Source organism: Typopeltis vanoorti, chromosome 5 (genome assembly GCF_054136105.1).
Source record: "Typopeltis vanoorti isolate ZY-2024b chromosome 5, IOZ_Tvanoo_1.0, whole genome shotgun sequence".
Classification (NCBI taxonomy): domain Eukaryota; kingdom Metazoa; phylum Arthropoda; class Arachnida; order Uropygi; family Thelyphonidae; genus Typopeltis; species Typopeltis vanoorti.
In genome coordinates, this window is record NC_143553.1 from 67,012,399 (window position 1) to 67,033,452 (window position 21,054).

Here is a 21,054-nt window from a genome sequence, read left to right on the forward strand (position 1 = left end):
CCCCTTATAAAGTATCATATTGCTGTCCACCCAGTCCTGAATTCTAATTTTAACTAATTTCTCCAAAATCTTAACCACCACTCCAGATATATTGATTGGTCTATAATTTGCAACATCAGTCTTAGAGCCTCCCTTGTGCAATGGAACTATTTTCCCCTCTTTCCACTCTATTGGCACTTTACCAGAACTGAGGCTTAAATTAAACATCCTGGTTAGAGGAGTTGCTAATTCTCTTGCACATTCTCGTAACACATGGGCCGATATGCCATCTAACCCAATGGCAGTGTTAGCATTAAGGTTCTTTAATATATTAAGCACCTCAATTTCATCTATCTCTATACTCTCATCTGTCAATGGCACATCTGACACTGCACTATCACTATGAAGATGGTACACTTTTGCGAAATGATCACTAAGCAACTCAACTATTTGATTAGCTTCAGTAATTTCCTTACCATCAACACTTTTTAAAGTAATCTTTCCATGGATATTCTTCCTTTTACTAGCCACATAGCGAAAGAACTCTTTAGGGTTTCTTTTGGATTCATCAGCTAGTTTCCTCTCATAATTAGCTTTGGCTTTCCTTACCATACAGGTTACTCTCTTTGCCTGTACCTTATATTGCTCATTGGAACGCTCATCACCTTTTTCTTTATATGTCTTCCACAACCTTTTCTTTATCTGCAACTCTTGTTTAATAGTATTAGTCATCCATTTTACTCCTACTTGATTTCTCCTTCTGACTCTGGGAATACAGTCTGATACAGCTTTCTTCAAATACTCCTTGAGAATCTCCCACGCACCATCAACATCTCTCCCCTTGAATTTCTCATGCCATAATACAGCTGAAAGCTGACTTTTCAGCTTGCCATAATCACCAGCCTTGTAATTCCACATATACCCATTCTTATTAGAATATTCAGTACGTCTTTCAATCTCCCAGGTCAAGACCACATGATCGCTTTCCCCAAGTGGAGACATTGTAACGAAATTACTTATTGATATGTTCTCCGATGTTATGACCAGATCTAACACTCTAGAATCTCTTGTCCCTTCCATCACATGCTGTCTCAGGTAATTATCTCTTAACAAATGTATAAACTCCATTTCCGTTGTTCCTTGTGACCATTCCTTCCCCCAATCTATGTCCCCAAAGTTAAAATCCCCCATAATAATTACTTGACCTTTACTCATCGTGCTAATTTGCCAATACATGCTATGTACATTCTCCCTTATTCCCCTTGGATTATAGCAACAACCAATTACATATTTCGCCTTGTTAATCTCTATCTCACACCAAACAGCCTCTAATGAACTGCCCTCTACATACCTGTCACAGTGAGGTACTTCTATCTTTTTTGGCTTTAATGTTTCATCTATCATTAATAAAACCCCTTCCCCCATTCTGTCATCTCTGTCCTGCCTGAAAATACTGTACCCCTTACATTCAATCCCAATAACTATATCATTTTTGGTTAACCAAGTTTCGCTAATTCCTATAATTTTTGGCCATGTTGTACTCAGTAATGACAAAAATTCTTCACACTTATTCCTAATACTTCGAGCATTGGTATACATAAACTGCAATACACCCTTCCTCCCATAATATCCCTGTGTGCGAATTACCCCACTCTGTCTACTGTTAACATTCTGCGAACAATTAATCCCAGTTTCACAACGATTAATGACCTTAGTACTATTTACGGCTAACTCTATCACCTGCCTCCCTAGCAAATCCCATTTAATAATAATAATAATAATAATAATAATAATAATAATAATAATAATAATAATAATAATAATAATAATAATAATAATAATAATAATTTTAATTTATTTATAGTTTATTATCTCTCAAATAATTACATGAATATACTAATATTTAGGCAACAATGCATCTTTTTCTTGCAAAATGTTCAGTAAGAATTATAATTACTCTTAATATCATTATCATTTGCAGAATTTCTCATTGACACTAGAGTAAAAAGTGTGTATTATTACCATTAATAATAATCGTAGTAATCATGTTTATTATTAATGACTCACAAGTTAAACAATATTACTTATGTTGCAGTTTACATAATAATAATTTTTTTTAATTTAAATTTTAAATTAAATATATAATTTTAAACTTAAATATATAACTGAAATATTACTATCACATTTTCTGTTTACTACTAGAATTCATTACAGAATGTTAAGTGAATAATGTTAGATAATACTACTACTGGGATGTAACTCAACTGCACCCTCGAAGCTTTGTAATTAGCTTATTTGAGGGTGATACTGGTTATATATACATTTATTTGTTATTGATTTGGTTGCTGTGTTGGAAGTAGGCAGATCTTTGGGAGGTCAAATGAATGATCTGAAAGGTCGGATCAAAGTGAAATTGCCGATATATCCTGTGTTATTGCATCTATCTTGATGGTTCACGTTCTTTTATTATTGTGGGCTTCTTTTTGAACTATTTAGGAGGCTTTTTTCTTCACAGTGGCAGCCTTTCTATGTCTTCTGTGCTTTTAATTTGTATCGGCTTTGAAGTTTGTGACTTCCTTATGAATATCTTGGCATCTCTGGTCCACAAAAATTGGTAATTTTTTTCCATTTTTGCTTTTCTTGTTTGGTACAACAGATTCTGGTTGAATGGTGTTAAATATTCGGATAGGAAGATTGGTGCATTGTCTTGCTGTGCGTTCAAGTCCTTGGCAACTGTTTTTTTCTGCCTGCTAGCTTTTATGAGATTGTCTCATGTGGACTTGCTCTTAAGACGAATTATGACTGGTGCGGGTGGTGGGAAGCCTTGGTTTTTGCTCTTCCTAGGAATCCGATTTATGGTCTGAATGTGGTTAAGCTGTAGGGGGATATCAATTACATGGCCTAATTTTAAAACCACGTCTCTGAGGTTTTCTGTAGGTGCAGTTTCAGGAAGACCGTTTATGACAAGATCTTTTTTATGTTGTTGCTGATTTAAACGTTCGTATTGTAGTTTTAGAGAATGAAGTTCTTAACGGAGTTCGGATGTCTCTTTCATCAAATTGTGTTGCCTGTCTTTTAGTGCGTTAATGCTCATTTTAATGTCTTTTACGGTTTGCAACACTTCTATAACTGCTAAATTATTATGTTTTACCAAATCTTCATATTCGCTAGATTTTTTTGTTATTTGTTCGTTCTGTTTCTTAAAGAGTTCTTGCACAAGATCTACTAAGCTGGCTTTTATAGTCACTAGACTGTTTTCTATTAGTATACTTAAAGAGTTTAAATTATAGGACTCACCTGCGTTTTTTTGTCTGTTTAGTTCGTCATCTGATTTTGCCTCCGGTATAATCGGCTGCATCGTAGGTGGCTGCCCTACGTGCGTTTCTTTGTTCCTCATGCAGATTACACACTTCCATTCCTCACGTGTTACATTGGGTTCATATTTATGTTGCCCGGTTGTTTCTGAAAAGCCAGCACATTTTAAGTGTAGAATCCTACTGCATTTCGTACAAGTTATATTATTTTCGTTGGACGATAACTCCTCCAGGCATTTGATACACTTCATGACTCACCTTTCTTCCCTTAGGCAGGGAGGCGTTATTATAAAGATGGCGACGTCCTTTGTTCTTCACTGGTTGTTGACCACGGTCCTCTCTGTTCCCTTTTCAACATTTCAAAATTTGGTTTCTTCTTGGCCGATCTCGTTGAATTTTATATCACTGTCTTCGGCGCGATAAGTAGGGTTACTTGGGAGCACTTTCAACTTAAAACAGGAGTTGGAACCACTTTAAAACTATAAAAAACTGGAGCAGCGATATCACCGTGCGACCGTTTCGTATGCCTACACAGCGCCCTCTATTATTATTATTATTATTATTATTATTATTATTATTATTATTATTATTATTATTATTATTATTATTATTATTATTATTATTATTATTATTATTATTATTTCAGCCTGTGTAGCTCAGTAGAAGTGGCGTTTGCACTCTTGACCGCACCAAGAAAGGATTTGATGATTCAAATCTAGTCGCCGACTAGAGGAAACTTTTCTAAGAATTTTTTTCCGACCGGTTTCCGAGTTAGTCGAACTCTGACACGGACTAGCTGCTTTTTTCTCCCAGAAACTCGGGTTTTTCGTCCCGTAAACTCAAGAAAATCGACCGTCGAACCCACACTATTTTCACACATAAATAAAAATATTGTGTTAGGGTTAGCGACCACGAGATGGCGGCACTAGCTTGCTGCCTTCTTCACTGCGTATCGATGAATCAGTGATAGCCTTGGGCCAGCTATCTCTCAGATTGGCTACCAGTGGAGATTGAACTGCCCACTCAGTCTCCAAAAGTTAGATTACATAAATGGTCCTACCTACTCCCTCTACGGGAACAAATAGGCGTTAGCTGATTTATTATTATTATTATTATTATTATTATTATTATTATTATTATCATGAAAGCTCCATTAAATGAAAAGATTCATCACAACTGTCACGCACAGTTTATCATACCGCGCCTTAATATATAATCACCATCTCTATAGCCAGGCTGGCCGGCAGAGTGGTTAGCGTATCCACTTTCCAGCCAAAAGACTGCGGGTTCGAATCCCGCCTAGAGCATGGATGTTTTTGATTGTCTGTGGAAGTTGTGGTGGTGGTCGGCGGTAGATGACGTTAAATGCATGATTAAGATCTATGATTAGCGCATGAAATGCATGATTAGCGCCTCCGTAGCGCAATTGGAAGAACGACGGTACATTGCGCCCTTCGATTGGAATAGGCCTAAGTTCGATTCTCGTCGTGACGGGAGGAATCTTTATCTGGTCTATTTCAATTCGAAGGTGAGTTAGCCGATCTCATACGGTGGTAGCAGGGTTTTTTCTCCCGGAAACTCGGGTTTTTCATCCCGCATACATACAAATCGGCCCTTCAGAACACACGCAATTTACAGACAAAAAAATTACTAGATGTGGTGGTGTTGGAGGTGGGCGGTAGATGGCGTTGATGGAGATGATTCGTAGTAGCGGTTAGGTGTAGAGACAGTTGTAGATGTCCTCCCGCGATGAGTCTTCGGACTCCTTGGAGGTATCAGGAATAATAATAATAATAATAATAATAATAATAATAATAATAAGATTAAGATTAATACTCTGTCAGAGTAAGAGATAGAACACTAGTGTTCTATTGCTGTTTAGGCATGTTCTGTCTCTTACTCTGTCTTAATCATACATTTAACATCATCTACCGCCGACCATCACCACTTCCAAGACAATCAAAAACATCTATTCCCACAGCGGGATTCGAACTTGTGTGAAAATTAATTATTATTACAGAGTAAGAGATAGAACACTAGTGTTCTATCTCTTACTCTGTAATAATAATACTACTAATAATAATATTATTATTATTTTGGATTTTATTATTATTTTTATTATTATTATTATTATTATCGGAGCCTGTGTAGCTCGGTGGATATGGCGTTTGCCAACCACCGCGCTTGGCCGGACGAAGGAAGACTTGGTTTCGAGTCTAGTCGGCGACTAGAGGAAATTTTTCTAAGCCTTTTTTCGACCGGTTCCCGAGTTAGTCCATCTCTGGCACGGGCAAGCAGGTTTTCCTCCCGGAAACTCGGTTTTTCGTCCTGTAAACTCAAGAAAATCGACCATAGAACCCACATTATTTCAGACATTAAATATATTGTGTTAGAGTTAGGGACCACGAGATGGCGGCACATTTGAGCCGTCTCTCTTCACTGAGTACCGCTTAATTAATGATAGCCTTGGGCCATCTATCTCTGATTGGTACCAGTGAAGATTGAACTGCCCACTCAGTCTCCAAAAGTTAGATAGGGCTAAATGGCCTCGCCTACTTCCCGTATACGGGAATAAAAAGGCGTTAGCTGATTTTTTTTTTTTTATTATCGGAGGGCACTGTGTAGGCATACGATCGGTTGCATGGTCGTATCGCTCGTCCCGTTTTTATAGTTTTAATGTGGTTCTAACTCCTGTTTTTAATTTAAAAGTGCCATAAAGAAACTCTACTTGTCACGCTGAGGACAGTGACATATAATTCATCGAAATCGGTCAAGTGGAATCCAAAATCTGAGTGTGCTAAAAAAATTGAAGCGTACACCGCGGTTGCTAACGAGTACAGAACAAAGGGCGTCGCCATCTTTGCAGCTGTCCAGAGGAAGAAAGGAGAGTCATGAAGTGCAACAAGTGTCAGAAGGAATTGCCTTCCGACGGATGTTACATAACCTACAAGAAATGCCATGGGAATCTTCACTTTACATGTTCCGCACTTTTTGAAACAACCTGGCAACGCAAATCCAATGCCAAACGAGAAGAAGGAAGTGCCTAAACTGTAGAGAGAACAAAGAAACGCCACCACCCACGACGCAACTGATTACGCCGGAGGCAGAATCGGACGATGAACTAAACAGACAACAAAACATCGGTGAGTCTTATCATTTGAGTTCCGTTAATTTATTACTAGAAAAAGGTTTAGAAAATAAAAAAGCCAGCTTGGTAGATCTTGTCCAAGAACTATTTGATAAACAGAATAAAGAAATAACAAAAAAAAAAAAAATAGCGAATACGAAGAGTGTGTTAAATTTAATAATTCAAAAGTCGAAGAAGTCTTACAAACGGTAAAAGACATTAAAACCAGCATTAACTGAGAGGCAGCACAAATTGATAAAAGACACATCGGAACTTCGTCAAGAATTTAATTCCCTCAAACAATAATACGAAGTTTTAAACCAACAACAACATAAAGACGACCTTGTCATAAACGGTCTTCCAGAAACCGAATCCACAGAAAATCTCAGAGATGTAGTTCTAAAGTTAGGCCATGCAATTGACATCCCCTTACAGCATAATGATATTCAGACTATAAATCGGTTTCCCAGGAAGAACAGAAAACAAGGTTCGCCACGACCGGCACCAGTCATAGTTCGTCTGACAAGCAAGGCTACAAGAGACAATCTCATAAAAGCCAGCAGACTGAAAAAACCAGTAGTCAAGGATTTAAATGCATCGCAAGACAATATGCCAGTCTTTCTATCTGAATATTTAACACCTCTCAATCAGAATCGTTTGCACCAAGCAAGAAAGGAAAAAACAGAAAAAAAGTATAAATTTTTATGGATCAAACAAGGCAAAATATTCTTGAGAAAGTCACAGACTTCAAAGTCTATACAAATAAAAAGCTCGGAAGATATAGACAGGTTGCCAGAGTGAAACAAAAGACTCTAACTTAGTTCAATAAGAAGATCTCAACACAACAAAAATGAATGTGAACCATCAGATAGATGTAATTACACCAGAATACATCAGTAATTGTACTTTCGAATCTCTTGATGCATAGAAACAAAACAGTACAAGCGAGAGGTCTCTCAATCTTGCATATTAACATCAGAAGCATCCGAAAACATTGGTTATTATTACAGGCTTATCTGAGGAATTACACTGATATTATTGATATATTAATTCTTACAGAAGTATCCATAACTAATCACGAAGCGACTGCTTTTCAAATTCCAGGCTTCCAACAACATAGATAATGCCGCCAAACAAGAAGAGGGGGTGGAATACTAATATTTATGAAACAAAAATTAATAGCAAAAGAAATGGCCTATCAGTTTGAGCATGCTGAAACCCTCTGCCTCGAAATCATTAATACCACGAATACACAGCATCCCATAATACTAAATGCTATTTACAGGCCACCAAACCTAAACATGGTAAAATTCTTACACGAACTCAATTGCTGGCTTTCAAGCCAAGAAATATGCTCAATCGAACACCTAATGATAATTGGCGACATAAACATAAATATTGCAAATGAAAACCAGAACAACACTGTACAATACCCAGACACACTATCCATGTACAATCTAATACCAACAATAACATCATCTACTAGAGAAGAAATATTCGGAAATATTATCACTGCCTCCTGTCTAGCCCATATAAACGTCCGGGCATCACCAAATAGTTACACTGCATCAGTCATAAAGTGCAAATTAGCAGACAATTACTTCACTGCTCTAAACCTGCACACCAAGACAATACCCATGCAATGTCCCGCAGAAGAAAAACGACAGAAAACAATAATAGACGAAGAAATAGTCAACCACGAAATAAGAAAAACAGAATCTGATGCCAGGAACACCTGGCATCAGATTCAGCAGATATCTTATACAACAACATTAAACTCACACTGGAGGAAATATATAAGAAAGCTACAAAGAAAGTCCGAATTCGATCAAAAACAACACAAAATTCTTGGATAACACAAACCTTAATCCTAGAAATACACAGAAAGGACGCTTTATGGAAAGAATTAAAGCGATATCCAAATAACACAACCTTAAAAACTGAATATAAGATAACAAGGAATCGCCTTACAACACAAATCAGAAATGCAAAAAGAAGCTACTACAGAGACAAACTAACCTCCGCACAAAACAACAAACAAATCTGGCATCTGATTAATGAGATGCTAGATTCTGTTCCCAACACCACTGCCTCCGAAACCATAAAACACAGCTTCGTGAAAGACGCAAAACCTATCCAACAACTAACAAATGACTTTAACTAATACTTTGCAGACTCCATCCAAGAACTTCACAGAAATATTCCCCCAATCACAAAACGAGACCCTCCACTTGGACCGCGATCAAAACAGACATTATGGTTCCCAACCATAAAAGAAGCAGAACTTCTCTCAGCAATACATCAAATCAAACCAAACAAAGGCCCAGGAATAGATGGTATCAGACCCAAAGATATAAAGCAACATGCAACTAGTTTAAGTCCAATCCTACTAAAACTAATAAATAAAATATTTAAAACAGGACAGAATCCAAGTATGCTAAAGACCGCCATAATTACACCCATATACAAACAAGGAAAAAGAAATTTAATCAGCAATTACAGACCAATAGCAACATTACCAATTATCAATCAAATTATGGAGCGGATCATACTGAAGAAACTCACAGCATACACTGAGATCTTTAATATTATCCCCAAAACACAATATGGTTTTCAGAAAAATAAGGAAACAACATCTCTCTTGGAAGACTTTACAGACGTAATTAATACCGCCTTAGACAAAAGCAAAATAGCCATGGTAGTCTTTATAGATCTAACCAAAGCATTCGATACACTTACACATCAAACCTTGTTAGAAAAGCTGAGGCATGTTGGAATAGACGGGCCTCTTCACAGGTGGTTTACAAACTACTTCCAAAATAGAAAGCATATCACACGTATCGGATCAAACCGAAGCAGAGAGCTACCAATAACCTGTGGAGTGCCACAGGGAGCTGTACTCTCCCCAACTCTATTCAACATTTATACGCACGATATTAATCAGTTACCACTCAAAGGTAAGATATTCCAATAGGCAGACGATAACAGCAATAATATCCATCCATAATAACGCAAGCATAGCCCAAACAAATATGCAACATGATATAAATCTGATCATAGACTGGCTCACGAAAAACTCCATACACCTGAACTCAGAAAAGACAAAATTAATGATATTCAGAAATCCACTGACTCGACCAGTTGATAACAAATATACTACTATCCAACATCCTACACAAAAAACACACAGAACAGCAAAACCACCACAATCACTCAGGTTGAAACAATATGATACCTTGGAATTTACCTCGATGCAGATATGAACTGAAATAGCCATATAAAACATCTACACAACAAACTCCGAACAATAAGTGGCAAACTCTACAGATTAAAAGACATAGTTCCCATACGCCTAAAAACACTAATATACAAAGCACTATGCCAAAATATACTAAGATACGCTATAACAACGTATGCTTTCTGTGCACCCTACAATTTAAATAGATTAATGTCGCTACATTACAAAATGACAAAACTGATCTTTTGGGAACAAAGAGAAAATCACGACCTTATAAACATTGCAATGGCAGGACACAAAATACTGACAGCAAAACATTTATGTCACTATGCAGCCTTGCTAAAACATTATTTCGATGCCAACTACAGGACAGTTAGAAATACATACCGTATAACAAGACCTCAGACTACTAATTATATCACATATAAATACAATAATCACTACGGAAAGGCCACGCGAAACTTCTACATCCCAGACATGATAAACAAATTACCTTTTGAATACAGAAACCTTACAAACTACAATAGCCTGAAAAGAGCTCTAAGGACATGCTACGAACAAGAAACACGCACCCAAAATACCATACAAACTTAATGAAACACGATATATTCGCTCAGGCTTCCAGTTCAGTGACGCATCAGTACATTCCAATTTATTGTGTGTGGAGGGGGGGGGGGTGCGCGCGTGTGTGTGTGCGTGCGTGCGTGTGCGTGTGAGTGCGCGCGCGAATTTCTCAATCATAGATTCCGTAGCATCCTAACACAGCAAAAAAAAAAAAAAACAATGCATAATAACCAACTGGTGTCATCCTCAGATAAGCTTACATTTAAGCTTCGAGGATGAAAGGAAAAAAAAAATTAGTTCTCATAAAAGATGTATCATATGTAACCAAATGCATGTAATGTACGTATCACAAGAAAACCAATGTATGTATTATATGTAAGCCAATGTACGTAATGTAAATATCACATGTAAACAAATGTATCATATGTAAACAAATGAATGTAATGTATATAATAATTGCAACAAATGTATGTAATGTATATAATAACTGTAACAAATGTATGCAATGTAAAAAAAAAATTATTTTAAAAGTAAATCATGAGTTTACACCGTATGTTTGTGAAAATAAGGACACATAATATTCAGATTGCATATCTGTAAATACTGTTGTATAATCACACCTTTTCAAACTTGAAAAAAAAAATAGTAAACCAGAACATGTAATATTATACAACTTATGTAACTCTGAACAATATAATTGTAAATTATTATTATGATTGTTATATAAAAAAAAAACTGTTATCGTCATTACTATTTAAATCCCATTATATGTAGCACAAAGTGCTGAACCTTGTAAAATAATATACTGAATAGATGATCATTGTACATATGTAACTATTTGAAAGAACAATTAAAAAAATATTATTATTATTATTATCATCAAACCTCCATTAAGTCAAAAGATTCATCACAACTGTCACACACAGTTTATCATACCCTGCCTTAATATATATTCACTATCTCTATAGCCGGCGGAGTGGTTAGCATATCCTCTCTCCACTTATTACAGAGTAAAAGATAGAACACTAGTGTTCTATCTCTTGTTCTATCCCTTACATGAAATTACCTTTGGACAATAATTCACCGAGTGTCTTCCTCATTTTTGCCGGCATGGTTGGCCGAGTGGTTAGCGTGTTTGCTCTCCAGCCAAAAAGCTGTGGGTTCGAATCACACCGTGGGCATGAATGTTTGTGATTGTCTGTGAAAATATTAGTGGTGGTGGTCGGCGGTAGTTGGCGTTGATGTAGATGATGAAGGTAGTTACGATTAGTGAAGACAGAGTTGTAGAGTAGGTGCCCTCCCTCGATGAATCTTTGGACTGCCTGGAGGTGTTATGTAATAATAATAATAGTAATAACAATAATCTCTGCACTCACCACACTCTCAGGAAAAGCATTACATTCATTAACTACTCTCCATGCAAAAAATCTTCTCAGTCTTCTGCGAAAACTCTCCTTATAAGCTTGCAGGATGACCACTTGTTCTCTCCATGTTGTCACACATTCTATGAAAAACCTCCTTCACATTAATCTGGTAAAAACTAGCTAACAACTTATAGGTCTAAATCACATCCCCCCCTCCTATCTACCAGTTTCAGCAAATTGCATTTTCTCAATCTGTCTTAATACTCAAAATTACGTACTTAATACTCAAATTCTAATTTGCGTAACAGAGTTCCAGTATTTCACAATATTTGACAATATTCTGTCAAAGGTCTTTGCAAATTCCAGCAGAATCATCTTTCAGCCATTTCCTTTATCCAACTTTGCTGTTACTCTATTATATAAAGATAGTAAATTATTAAGGCATGACCGATCCTTCACAAAACCATGCTGCCCCTCATACAGTATCATATTTTTATCCACCTACTCTTCATTTCTCTTTCTGACCAATTATTCTAGTACTTTTAAATAAAATACAAGTATAATAGCAGTGATACCTAAACAAATCCTTGGGATAGAACACGATTATTTCTGTTATTGGATAATGCTCCTCCATTTACAACTCGCTAGTCTCTATCAGGCAGCCAATTTTTTTTAATTAATAAAAAAGTGAAATTTAAAATATACGATTATATAACAAGTACCTCAAAATTTACACTTTTAAGTCTCAGTTTCTGTTTCTTGCCATTTTGCTGGTGTGGATGACAAATCCCGTTACACTATATGCCGAACAGATGGACGGGTGTGGGTATGGGATGCCAGCTGAATGTACAGGTTGGCCATAAAATAACTTTCCCTCTGTGGAGGCATCTGTAGCTAAAACCAATAAACGAAATGAGATTAAATTTTATATTGAGACTTTTGAAGGCATAGGGAGATGGTTTCCGCGAAAAAAAAATTTACTACCAAACGTCGCCGGAAATTTTGACGCTGGCGGAGCCGAAAACAAGCGGATAATTACATTAAAGGCAGACAAAATGGAATAATAACATTTCGACGGTATAATCGACAGCCGCATAACTCATTCCAGCTGGATTTGTGGCAGGTTACAATGATAATAAGAATAATAATAATTAAAATAAAACAACAACTTGCGAGAGACATAGAAATTAATGCAGTGATGGAACTCACAGGAAATAATGTTTCATTAATCACAAACAGGATCCCATGGACCACATACACGATTTTCAATGTGCTGACCTTTTTTGTGTACAACAAATTGCATCCGGTGTGCGACATGCTCTACAGCTGAGCGTAAGGAGGCGGAATGGATGTTCATAACAGCCCGTTGTATGTTCTCTTTCAAGACATGCAAGTTGGGAACGCCACCAACATACACAGCGGATTTCAAATATCCCCACAGCCAAAAGTCATATGGAGTGATGTCCGGTGATCTAGGCGGCCATGCCGTCGGAAAGAACTGAAACCCTCTCATTACTGAAATGCTGTCGTAAAAGGCGCTGTACTGAACGTTCAATGTGTGGCCGTGCTCCATCCTGCATAAAAATTATGGAGTCCAAACATTGTCTTTGCTGCAATGCAGGAATGACAAAATTATCCAGCATTCGTTGATAAATCTCTTCAGTAATGAAGAAGGTTACAGGACCTGTAGGGGTAATACGCTGAAAAAAGTATGGACCTATTATGAAATCGGCTATAATCCACGCCACATGGTTACATTTGGAAAATGCAGTGGTACTTACTGGATCGCTTGGCGATGTTCGGATGCCCAAATTCTGCAGTTGTGAGTGTTGACCGACCATTCATATAAAAATGAACCTCATCACCCGACAATATTCTCCAAGACCAGTCATTGTCGACCTCCATTCGGGCAAGAAACGTTAGCGCGAAGGTCATGCGCTTATCATAATCTGCAGTAGTTAGTGCTTGCACACGACTGAACTTATACGGATAGAAGTGAAGCATTTTCCGTAAGGTTTTCCAGTCTGTACCATAAGCCATATCAAGTTTGCGAGCTACGGCACGAGTGCTTGGACCAGTACTGGTCCCTGTGTCGTCGAACACCCCACTAACAACGTCTGTTACTGTCTCTGCTTGCACTGCTTTCCCTTCTCTGCCAAGTCTAACTCCTAGTGATCCAGTTTCTTCAAACTCCTTAATCATAGCTCTCAGTGCTACAGCTGACATAGGACCTGTACACAGTTATGAAGCCTTCTAAATTCCCGAATGGCCGCTACGGCATTGCACTGTTTAAGGTAAAACAACTTAACAAGTAAAGCACGCTGAGGCAAGGTAGGATGCATAATTCTAATATTCTAATATTGAGCACAATTCGTCAGTCATTCGACTAACTGCCTGAACGTTCCCAATCCCCTTTTAAGTGGAATTGGTGGCGCTGCTTTAACGTACGCACAGTAAAATTTGCACAATCCTTTTTACCTGCGTTTATTGCAAATATTTGACTGCTTTCGGCTGCACTAGCGCCAAAATTTCCCCTATCGGCTACTTTTGGTGTTAAATCTTTTTTTTTCGCGGAAGTCATATCCCCGTTCATCAAAACATCAAACCGTTCTCCATATATAAAACAGTCATCATTAGCAGATCCAAATCAGACTTTATAAATGCCAACGTTTGAATACTTGCCTCCAGTCCAAATGTAAACCACGATTTCTGGTTTTTTGCTGAGGATCAGCTCACAGCACTGCCATTTCTCTCTCTCTTTCATCCTGATGGCACCACTCAGGGCTGCGCCAACCCGAGGGTGAATTCCCCGGCACCCGGACGGCAACATTGATAAGGTGGCAAGAAAAAAATATCAAATATTTATTTTATGTAGCTACAATGCAGTGTAATCATTAATAGTAATAATATTCATTCCTTGGTATATCCTACATCGTAAAATTTAACTAATATAATATTAATAACTAGATTAATAGAATTTATTTAACAATACCTGTGACTGTTGCAACCGGCGAAAGATCCTTTTTAAAGCTGATAATTATAAAAAATCATCTCCACAGTACATTGACACAGGACAGATTCAACAATTTAAGTCTTATTAGCACAGAACATCAAATTGCTACTAATTTAGATACGGAGGATATAATAAATGATTTTGCTACAAAAAATTCACATCAGGTAAATTTTACATAAAGGCATGTGCAATTAATCTTTATTTATATTAAGAAATAATTGTTCTTTTTTTGTTTTTGAAAAAATATTAAAAATAACTATACGAAACTATGTATTAAAAATAAAATAAATCATCTAATGCCTTTTATTCCCTTATAGGGAGAAGGCAATGCCTTTATACCAGATCTAGCTTTTGGAGACTGAGTGGGCAGTCCAATCTCCACCTGAAGCCAAACAGAGATAGCTGGCCCATGTCTATCACTAATTATAGCAGCCACCGACGAAGAGGCTGGCAAGCAAGTGTTGCCATTTCTTGGTACCTAACCTTAACAAGATATGTTACAGTCTGAAATAATGTGGATACTACGGTCGATTTTCTTGGGTTTACAGGGAAAAAAAACGAGTTTCCCGGAGGAAAATCTCGCTTGCCCGTGCCAGAGATCGACTAACTCGGAAATCGGTCGAAGAAAGGCTTAGAAAAAGTTCCTCCAGTCGGCGACTAGACTTGAACTTTAGTCTGACTTCTAGCAACCAAGCGCAGAGGAGCTAAGCGCCACTCCCACTGAGCTACACAGACCTCAGAAACTATGTATTCTGTATTTTTAATAAATAAGACGTAACTTTTGGTTTGCATAAATTGTTATTTTATTTATTGTAGTCGATGCTACATGCAATTTCTTTTAATTATTTTTTAAGGGTTGGCCGATAAAAGTTTGCCCCCATGGCGGCAAATACCCTTGCCGTTCCCCTTGCCAGGGTTCCCCTTGCTCCACTGATACTTCACCAAATGATAAAGCAGTCCTCTTTTCCTCGCAATCTTTCATAGCTGACCAATTTTCTAGTTGTGTGGTCCAATTTGTTCAAGTCTTTTGTCCAATCTATTATGCCAGCTGAGTATCGGATCACTGGTACAGCCCAAGAATTCATTGCTCTAATTGTGTTTAATCCATTTAATTTTGTTTTCAGAATATGTCTAACTCTTTTGGAGTATTCTGCTGCTGCCTGTTATTTAACTTTCGAGTAGAGAATATCATTGGCTTCTAATATTCTTAGGTATTTATAGTGTTTGTCAGCTGAAATTGCTTTTATATATTCTCTTGATCAAAATTAAAATTGCTAGTGTCATTATTTTTTCCTCGTTTAATAGATAAAATTGCGGATTTATCGAAACAAAATTCCATTTTGATGTCCTGACTGAAAATACGAACTCTGTTCATTAAAGAGTCTATTTGCTGGGCATATTTTTCATATAACTTCAAGTCATTCATATACAACAGATGGGAAATTTTAATATTATATTTAAGAATTTCATATCCAAGTTTTGTTTTGTTTTTTCAAAATTATAGACAAAGGTATCAAAAAATGCTGAAAAGCAATGGTGACAAGGAATCACCTTGGAAAATTCCACGTTTAATGCCAATACCTCCGAATCGTTCATTATTGACTATTAAAGTTTTTTCCATGATGACATATCAGCAGTCAAAAACGAACATATGTTTTTACTAATTCCAAATATTTGTAGTGAGTTTAGGATCCAGGAGTGGGGGAAGGAATCGAATACTTTCTTATAGTCTATCTATGCCATGTTTAAGTTACTTTTCCGCCTTTTTTGAATTTCTGAGAATCATTTTATAAATAAGGATTTTGTCTTTTGTTCCTCTAAATTTTTGAAAATTGCCTTTTTGTTCTGTCGGGTAAATCTGATTACCTGATAAGTTGTGGTATTTGGAATTTGCTATGATTGCAGTGAACAGCTTAAGCATAGTTGGTAGGCATGTTATTTAATTGGTCTGGACCCTTATCTTTCATGAAGAGAAGTGCGCCTATGTATCATCCAGTCTTCCACTGAGCTTGATTGCAACAAATAATTAAATTGTTCTGCCATTCAATCATGTAGACTGGTTATATGCTTCAACCAAAATCCATGTAGTTCGTCTTTGCCAGGTGCACTCCATTTTTTTTTTTTAAATTTTCTAGCTTGTGCACTGACCAGTTCTTTAGTGATAATGACATTTTGCATTTGTTTTTGTTTCTTTCATTTCTGACTCATTTCCTTAATCCACGAGGCATCTTTATTATATTCAAGAGGATTATCCCAGATTGACTTCCAAAATTTGAGTTTTTCTTTTTATTTTCTGGTGAATGATTGTTTGCATTGGTATTTCTCTGGAGAGACTGAAAGAATTGACGTTGGTTCTGTCGAAATTGCATATTTTGTACATTTTGGTTTATTCTTGCTTGATATCGTTTAATTTTCTGTGCAGTCGCTATAATTCTTGGTTTTAGCTCTTCAGTAAATTCAGCAATTGTTGACCAAACTATATGTGTTAATCAGTTTGTTTTGTTTGCAATGGAAGAAACGGAGATGGAATCATCATCGACAAGGAGCTGAAGGGTAGAGTCTGCGAGGTGTGCCGGAAGAACGATCGGATTATGAGTGTTAAGCTTGAGATTGGAGGAAGCGTGGCTGTGATAGTGTGTGGATACGCTCCACAATTAGGTTGTGATGAGGAAGAGAAAGAGGAATTCTGGAGAGAACTAGACCAGGTAGTAATGGGAATCCTTGATGGTGAGAGAGTGATCGTCGGAGCAGACCTGAATGGGCACGTAAGAAGGCGACGAAATGGTGAAAAAAGGGTGCATGGGGGTTGGAGTAGTGGTGAAAGAAATGAAGAAGGTAAAAGAATCGTAGAGCATGCTGTGGCCTTCGACCTGGCTATAGCTAACACGTGGTTTAAGAAGAGAGTTGGACACCTGATAACTTATAAGAGCGGGGATAGGATGAATCAGATTGACTATATTATGTGCAGAAGCAAACATCTAAAGGAGGTGAAAAACTGTAAAGTGATTAACGGAGAAAGTATAGCGGCACAGCACAGGTTGGTTGTGGTAGAGTGTGATATAAAAGGGTAAAGGATGAATAGACGGAAAGATAGGAAAATAAAGTGGTGGAAATTGGAAGAGGAAGGTCCAAGGAATAAGTTTAAAGAAAGGGCATTGGAAGGAATAAAGTTACCAGAGGATGTGAATGAATGGTGGGACGTAAATAGTCGGAATATTAGAAAAATTGGAGAAGAGGTGCTTGGTATAACATCAGGAAAGGGACCGCCCGAGGATAAGGAGGTATGGTGGTGGAATGAGGAGGTACAGTTGGAGATTAGGGAAAAGAAAGAGGCATAGAAAAAATGGGACATGACTGGAACCAGATCCGACAAGAAGGCATGTCCCATTTTTTCTATGCCTCTTTCTTTTCTTAGCGAAGAAAAGTGTAAAGAGAACTGTAGAAAGGGCGAAGGCGAGGGCAGCTGAAGAGGTTTATGAACTATTGGAGAGAAACGGTGGTGAAGCTAAGTTGTTGAGAATAGCGAAAGCTAGAGATAAGGCCTCGAAAGACATAACATCAGTTAAGCAGATAAAGGCCGCCACCAGAGTAGTACTACAAGAGGAGGACAAAATCAGAGGAATATGGGAATATTTTCACAATCTGCTAAATGAGGAGAATCCAAGAGAGAGGTGTGAGGATAGAGAGGGAAACGAAGGATCAGTGCAGGACATAAGCAGAGAGGAAGTGTATTAGGCACTGCAAAAAAACGAAGAATGGAAAGGCTGTGGGCGCGAACCAGATACCTGGAAGTGTGGAGAAGATTGGGCAGCGAGGGCGTAGACATGTTATGGGATCTGATGAGGAAAATAGCTCAACAGAAAAACGATATCAGAGAAATGGAGGAAAAGCATTCTCATAATTATTATTATTATTATTATCTCTTAATTATTTTAAATAATTATATTTAAAATATATATATATATATATATATATATATATATATATATATATATATATATATATATATATATATATATATATATATATATATATATATATATATATATATATATATATATATATATATATTTTTTTTTTTTTTTAAATATAATTATACTGACTAAGAACACTCTGAGAAAGGTATGATAAACATTTTAATAAAACACGACTAGTTTCGTCGGAATGCCGACTTCTTCAGGTGTGTAAATAATTACAACAACAAAAAAAACTGGAAAAAATAACGAGTTAAAAAACGGATTATTCATATAAACAAATTGGGAATAGCAACAGTCAAATTTGACTACTCATTCTTACGTGAGGATTGTTTCGGAGCAGGTATTGCACTAAATTGCAACAATGGGTTATTTATATTTATATATATATATATATATATATATTATAACTTTCATTCACTCGGCTTGTAGACATTTTAAAAAATAATTATACTGACTAAGAACACCGAGAAAGGTATGATGAAAACTTTAATAAAACACGAGTAGTTTCGTCGGAACGCTGACTTCTTCAGGTGCGTCAATGATTACAAAAAAACTGGAAAAAATAACAAGTTAAACAACATTTACTATGTGTCCGCGTTGGCAGTGACGTAACAAGGGCGTGAAGCGCCTGTGACAAGATCTAAGTTGCGCCCCTCTAACCCAAAAATGACAAAAATGTTACACGTTTTTGCTCTCGGCGAGCGCCTCTTTCGCCACGCCCTCGATACAGCATTGCCGCGTGGTAGGTCTAGCGTGAGGCATAAGTGATTGGCCATTGACTGAGTGCGAGAACTGAATCGCTGCGCTGTGAGAGTCAAGTAAGCTGTAGCTTACCTGACGCTCTCGAGTCAGTGGCCATTCACTTATGCCTTATGCTAGACCTGCCACACAGACACCAGTTCAAATTTGACTGTTGCTATTCCCAATTTGTTTATATGAGTAGTCCATGTTTTTTAACTTGTTATTTTTTCCAGTTTTTTTGTAATCATTGACACATCTGAAGAAGTCGGCGTTCCGACGAAACTACTCGTGTTTTATTAAAGTTTTCATCATATCTTTCTCGGTGTTCTTAGTCAGTATAATTATTTTTTAAAATGTCTACAAGCCGAGTGAATAGAAGTTATAATATATATATCAATATAAATAACCCATTGTTGCAATTTAGTGCAATACCTGCTCCGAAACAATCCTCACGTAAGAATGAGTAGTCAAGCTGTATTCAAAGGAGATGACAAGACCCATAAAAAAAAAAAAATATATATATATATATATATATATATATATGTTAAGAATACCAAGCAATTTTTTTAAACCTGGTTTTACTCCATTTCCCAAGTAAGCAAACAGACAAATAAGTCAAATATACCCAAGGTAAAATACTTTCTACATATATATATATATATATATATATATATATATATATATATATATATATATATATATATATATATATATATATATATATATATATATATATAAAAGGTTTAATAATTTAAAGGTTTAACTGTTTTTTATACTTGTTCTGTTAGTACAATTTTAAGTCTGTAATTTTTTATATACTTCTTTGAATGTGATACCTGAGGATGTTCATGTAACGAAACTAGTAAAGTAGTAGTATCTTTTTTTAAATATATCTTGTCATCTTTTCTCTCGGTAATAGTCATTAAACCTTTTTTATAATATTCCAACCGAGTAAAAATGAATTTTTAAAAAAAAAAAAAAAAATATATATATATATAGTGCCGCCATCTCGTGGTCCCTGACCTAACACTCGTACTTAATGTCTCAAATAATGTGGGTTCTATGGCCGATTTTCTTGAGTTTCCGGGACGAAAAAACCAGAGTTTCCGGGAGAAAAAACTCGCTTTCTCGAGCCAGAGATCGACTAACTCAGGAACCAGTTGAAAAAAGGCTTAGAAAAAATTTCTTCTAGTCCCCGACTAGATTTGAAACCAACAAGGCTTCCTTCGTGCGGTCAAGCGCCGTGGTGTGCAAACGAGCACACCACGGCGTGTGCTCGTTTGCACAAGCCGTGTGCAAATAAAATAAAATTAAACAGTTTTATTTTCTTAAAATAAAATTAAAATAAAATTAAACAGTTTTATTTTCTCTTAGAGAAATAATATTAGTATTCCGTAAAAAAATTTAAAAAAAAGTTTAGATAATAAAAACTAATTTGTCCTTAACTACTATTCGTAAAAGATAACAAAGTCCTGTTTAACAATCAATCACTCAACAGTGCAATGAAGCTTTGGGATTGCTATTACAGTTGGAACAATAATATCACATTTCATAATTTCGTTGCCATCAATACGCAGACCTTCAAGCGACAATCAAATTTTATGTTACGTGCAGGACGCATATCTATCTGGACCAAACAAAGAAAATATCCACAATAACAAATCTCTCCCGCTAACTTATCTGGTACGTTAAACGTTAATATTTTATTTCTAAAGTCATACTTTGTTTAACTAAGAA